Source organism: Ambystoma mexicanum, chromosome 4q (assembly GCF_040938575.1).
Source record: "Ambystoma mexicanum isolate Mex_15411 chromosome 4q, UKY_AmexF1_1, whole genome shotgun sequence".
Classification (NCBI taxonomy): Eukaryota; Metazoa; Chordata; class Amphibia; order Caudata; family Ambystomatidae; genus Ambystoma; species Ambystoma mexicanum.
The window spans coordinates 1296728498-1296734823 of record NC_090928.1 but is presented as its reverse complement, the minus strand read 5'-3'; positions in this window follow the sequence as shown (position 1 = coordinate 1296734823).

Genomic DNA, 6326 nt, shown 5'->3' with positions numbered 1-6326 from the left:
GACCTTGCCATCCATAATTGTATTCCCATCAGGGAAGCTATCCCCAGGATCATGCATCCTGCCAAAACTTTGAGGCCGTCCGACAACCATGACGGCATCCAGGACCCGGGTGATGAAAACCAGCTATCATCCTTCTTCACCCCTTTAGCTTCTTCTTCCATCTTTGCATACATCTTGGCCAGCTGTGATACTGCTACAGATAGTGTGCCGTTGTCCTCGTCGTTTGCAGGAATTAATGTACAGCAGGAACTTCCAATTTTGGCGCAAACTCCTCCTTCCATTGCTGTTAGAAGGTCCAGCACATACCTATTCTGCAGGGCCCCCGTCCTGATTGCTCTTAATTCTTCTTTTATTGCATTAAACCCATTCACTGTGGAGTTAATCGTCATCATCAGCTCCCATCTGGTTATCTGTAGCCACTTTGCATTTGCATATACGGGATGTATGATGGAGGAAAAGAACATTGCTGCTCTACTGAATAGTCTGTGCGCAGGTGGAATCTCGCTCAGTGCTGTTTCTGACCTTCCCCACAGGTAATTTCCAGTCAGTGGTTCTCTTGTCTTTTTATTCTTGATAGTTGTCTTTCTGGTGCAGTAGTACTCTGTGATTTGCCGTCAGTTTGCCCCAGGGATCTTCTTTTCCTTTTGTTCCTTTCGTCCATCATAGGGAAGTTCTCCATATTGACGTGCCTTTGTGGTACTACTAGTGATGGTACGTTGATGTGTACCATAGCGCACACTCCATTCCATGACTGTGGCAAGCTGTGGTATGCTTTAGCTCTGCAGGCCCAATAATGATCCATCAATACTGCTGTTAGTGCACCCCCCTCAGGAAGTTTGATCGTTCTTTTGCATCCTTCATTCATTCCAACATCAATTTGTCCATCATGCTGGTAACATAGTGTGGGTGTTGTAAGGGAAATGATTGTTATGGGTTCTTCCTCTTTAGCTAACCAAGTTACCAATGCTGCACTCTTTGCCCACTCCTTGTAGCATTTGTCATTTTCTTCTTGCACTGTCATCACTGAGGATTTGACCAACGTCAGTGGTTTGCTTCCCACAACTCCGTCCACCCATCCGTTCTTCGTGTAAACCTTGCCATATATTAGCATTAGTGGTCTCTCCCAGCACCCTGGTTTGCCTCCAATTTCTCTTGCACCCCACTGACATGGCAGATAGTTTAGTGTTACCTCTTTTGTTTCTACTTTGTCGGGTCTGTCAGTTATGTACTGGAGCCATTCGGTCCGCTGCAATAATTGTCAAACATCGGTAGTGTTTTGATGAAGCTGTCTTCGTAAGGATATGTTGACCTTGATTTCCATCTTAGTGTTGCTGTTTTCCCTTGAAATCTTCCCCGTGTTTGAAACAATGCTAGGTATAACAGGCACGTGAGAATAATCATCTTCCAGTGGGAAGTAAATCTTGGCATTTGCGTAAAGCAGCAGATATGTATAATGCTCACCTCACAATGCACCCAAATGATGTGATGCTTGACTCCACTCTCAGAGCCAAATTCTTTATCAGAAAGGAGACAATTACTGGACACAAAGTCCCCTTACCACAAAGGAAAAATACAAAATGATTAGTACACAAAAAAAGACAATTAGGGGGTTACAGCCAGCCTGTCCGCTTGTTGGTTCTTTTGTCTATCATTCCCACAGCAAGGATGTCACATGCACTGCTGAGCCAATGTGGAAAGCCCTGTTCAGAAGACCAACACATGTTGTTCAATGGTATCCCGGCGCAGGTTCTTGTCGGGATAAACTGATAATAATGTGGATTTCCCAAATAGAATTGTTGTTTATTCTCCCTGGGAGTTGTGTCTTCCTCTCTTCAGCAATGTTTTAGTTCTCTGCAAGTGATAGAAGTGATCCTGGATGCCGCCTGCTGCGACAGATCAGGAAAGTAGAATCTGGGGGCTTCACATTGCTGCTGTGCCAAAAGAACTAGGCCTTTTCCCCCTTTTTAGGAATGTTAAATCTGGGCGCCTCACATTGCTGCTGTGCTTAAAATACTAGACCTTCCCCCCTTTTTAGGAAAGTTGAATCTGGGTATTTTACATTGCTACTGTGCTTAAGAAACTAGGCCGTTTTGGAGGAGGAATGGGGACAAATCTGGAAGAGGGCTCAGAAGGCATCCAAATGCACCACAATTAAAGAGACCTCATATAAACTATACACAAGATGGTACCTAACCCAACATAGATTAAACAAAATGAACCCAGCCTACCCCCCCAACTGCTGGCATCAGAGGGGACCTATACCAATTGTGGTGGACCTGTTCTAAAGCTGCAATACACTGGAAAGAAATATTGGGACACTGCAGCAGTTTGATTAATTATGATAACAATAAGACTCTGAGTCGAATGCGTAGTTGTATGAGTTTCAACGAGAACCCAAATCTTTTATTAACAATGACTCTTTCTTTCAGATACTGGCAAAGGATACGTTTCTCCGATCTTCTCAAGGCCCTTCAGTGAATGTCTGCTGGATTACTTTCAGGTAAGAATTTCCTTTATTTAATTATTTGCCGTTCACTATTGCTTTCAGGAGTTCTTCGATTCCTCTGACCTGTCTCTTTCCTCTAGAACAGTCTCTAAGGGGTTTTCCCTCCTCTTCCTGATTCTTTCTGTTCTTCCTGAATTTTCCTCTTCCTCTCTCCCTCTCTCTCTTTCTCTCTCTCTCTCTCACTCTCTCTCACTTTCTTTGTCCTTTTCTCAACACCTGCTTTGCTTCGTTTGCACTTTAGTCAGCCTCCCACTTCTTTGCAATAGGGTCCTTTTCGTCATAGCCTGCTGGGCTTGTTGTTATTTATCTCCTCCTTTTTTCCACTCATTACTCTTAATGTCTCTGCTGATTCATAACACCCCACAAAAGTAGGTTGGAGGTTTGCCGCCCTTCCGTGAACTACGCTTCCCTTGTATCACGTCTCACAGCCACAACTTCCACTCTCACCTCGGCAAGGCGCAGCTTTCTGCAACTACGAGTTCCCAGTTAAGTGCAGCGGCGCCATCTGTTCACGACAGGGGGTCACTGGGTCTTCCCTTCAGATCGGCTTCCCTGACGAGCGCAACGGCGCCCGACTTCGCTCAGCACAGCTGGTGACGCGCCCGCGTCTTTAATCTCCCTGCTCACTAGGCTCGGTCTTCATGCGTGAGCCGACATCCAGCCCTTCACCTCTCACACAGAGTCACACGCTCCTCCGTTTTCACTGCCTCTCCCTTCTACGTGAGCACGAGTACTCACAGTGAATCCGCCATCGGGACAACGGTCCCTTTTTAAGAAATGAAATTCGTTATGCGCAACGGCGCAACCAAAACATGACTTTGACTGGGGACAACGATCGCCTTGTTTATAATACTCTCTTCTTTACTTCTCTTCCCGTCTCGGCCGAAAAACCTCGGAATTCGAGGTTTCTTTCGTTTCGCCGTCTTCTCCCTCAGTAAGCCCAACTGAAACCGTTGGGCTCGACCGCCTGCTCCTCATCGTCTTCCGTTTCCTAGGATACCAAGACACAGCCTTGATTAGAGGAAAGTCCATACAGGGATCACTTCCTGGTTCTGTATTCAGGCTTTAATAGTGTTCCCCACTGTACATAACCACATGTAGAAACAAATAAGAAGGTTCATATACTGTCACATTGTCACACCCTCTCTACTAAGCCCTTATGGTCGGGAAGGGTTTCTGCTCTAGACAGGTAATCAGCTTGGCTCAAGAATTTCCCAGGTTTATGAATTGTTCTAAAAGAGAAGGGCTGGAGGGAAAGAAACCATCTGAGTATTCTCTGATTGGAATCTTTGTTACGAGCAAGCCAGACTAATGGAGCATGATTGGTTATTAATGTGAACTCTCGACCCAGCAAATAGTATCTCAAAGCGTCAATAGCCCACTTTACTGCCAAACACTGCTTTTCAATGGTTGGATAACTCAGCTCGTGAGGTAACAACTTCCGACTGATGAATAGTATTGGCCTTTCCTTCTCACCCTGATCCTGGAACAGCACAGCTCTGAGACCCGTACCTGAGGCATCTGTGTGAAGGTAAAATGGGGCACTAAAGTCCGGGCAATGTAACACAGCTCTTTCAGTGAGGGCCTCCTTCAAGTTGTTAAAAGCCTGTAATGTTTCCACAGTTTTCCAAACTTTCCTTGTTGATGGGATTTTCTTCAATAGATCTGTGAGTGGAGTGGCTAAGGTAGAAAAATGTGGGATAAATCTTCTATAATATCCCACAAACCCCAGAAACGCTCGCACTTCTTTTGATGTTTCTTGGAACTTCAACAGTTTGATAGCCTTGATTTTCTCCTCCTGGGGCCAGATTATCCCTTGACCCACATAATATCCTAAATACTTTGTATGAGACATGGCCACATGAGTTTTCTTGTGATTGATATGTAATCCCACCTGTTTCAGGGTTTCAAGTATTTTCGCCAAATGTTGCAGATGTTCTGTCCAGGTGTTGCTGTAATCTATGATGTCGTTCATGACCCTTTATAATATGGTTCATCAGTCGCTGGAAGGTCGCCGGCGCCCCATGTAACCCAAAGGGTAGCATCGTAAATTGATATAAACCAGTAGGCGTGGCAAACACTGTCTTATCCGAGGGTAGCAGTGGAATTTGCCAGTATCCCTTGGTTAAGTCAATCGTGGTCAAGAACTTCGCCTTTCCTAGTTTATTGAGCAGATCTTCTATTCTAGGCATCGGGTACACGTCGAACTTAGAAATTTCATTTAACTTCCGAAAGTCTATGCAGAATCTTACACTCCCATCCGACTTCGGAACCAAGACTACAGGGGAGCACCATTCACTGTGAGATGGTTCAATGATTCCCAGATCTATCATTTCCTGTACCTCTTGGTTGAAGGCTCTGATCTTCGACTCGGGTATCCGATAAGGTCTTAGTCTCACTATGGCCTCAGGTTTGGTGACTATGCGATGATTAGTCAAGTTGGTCCTCCCTGGTAAGTAGGAGAATATGTATGAAAACCTTTGTATTAATTTGGACAACTCATCCTTTTGGACAGGTGATAAGTTTGGGTTGATATTTAGTCCCTCTGAACCTGTTTTCTCTTTTAACGGCAGAAAATGTTCTTCTGTTGTTACGTCCCTAGATATCATGGCGATTGTTTGGACTGGAGATACCCACTTTTTAAGTAGATTGACATGATAGGTTTGATAGGGAATTTTACTGTCCAGCTGTTTCACCCTGTACGTAAATGGACCCAGAACTTCTTGAATCTCATAAGGTCCCTTCCAGGTAGCTAAGATTTTGTTTTCTGAGGTAGGTACCAACACGAGTACTTGGTCTCCCTTCTTGAACGTACGTAACTGCGCACTCTGGTTGTAGTATTTTTCTTGCCTTATTTGTGCTTGAAGGAGGTTATCCTTGGCAATACTTTGTAGCTTTTCTACCCTTTCTTGCAGCTGAGAGGCATACTCCGCTAACGTTACCTCATGTTTTGGTTGTTCCTCCCATCCTTCCTTTAACAAGCCCAACAAAGTACGGACAGGTTTTCCGAACAATAATTCAAAGGGTGAAAACCCTGTTGATGACTGAGGAGTGTTTCTAAGAGTCATTAAAATCCGCGGTAATACTCTATCCCAGTCCTTATTCTCCGAGGAAGTTGTTTTTTTCAGCATTTGTTTGATGGTTTGGTTGTAACGTTCCACCAACCCATCAGTCTGTGGATGGTACACAGCGGTTTTCTGATGTTCTATTTTAAGCATCTCACAGACTTGTTGGAGAACGCTGGACATGAAATTTGACCCCCGGTTGGTGATGATCTCCCGGGGTATCCCAACTCGGCCCAATAAAAGGTATTAGTGCGTCACAAATCTGTTGGGTATTTGTTGCCTTCAAAGGAAATGCCTCGGGATATCTAGTTGCATAGTCGACCACCACAAGAATGTACTTGTGACCCCTTCGAGTTGGTTCCAATGGTCCTACCATATCAATTCCTATTCTGCTGAATGGTTCCATGACCAGGGGCATAGGCTGAAGTGGCGCTTTCCTCACATTGGCCCTGTTCTTCAGCTGACACTCCTCACATGACTGACAGAACCGGGCCACCTGTTGGTACACTCCTGGCCAATAGAACCTGTCTAGAATCTTTTTGGTTGTCTTCTCCGTCCCCAGGTGTCCTTCACCAATTTGAAGGTGAGCGACCTCTCGGATAGTCTTGTAGAATTTCTGGGGTATTAGTAACTGTTTCAGATCTTCTCCATTCCTGGACTTGCTCAATCTATAGTATAATTCATTCTCCTTAATAAAGTGTGGACCCTGTCCTGTTGTTTCTTCTCGGGCCCGTTCTCGAGCAAATTGCAGCAAG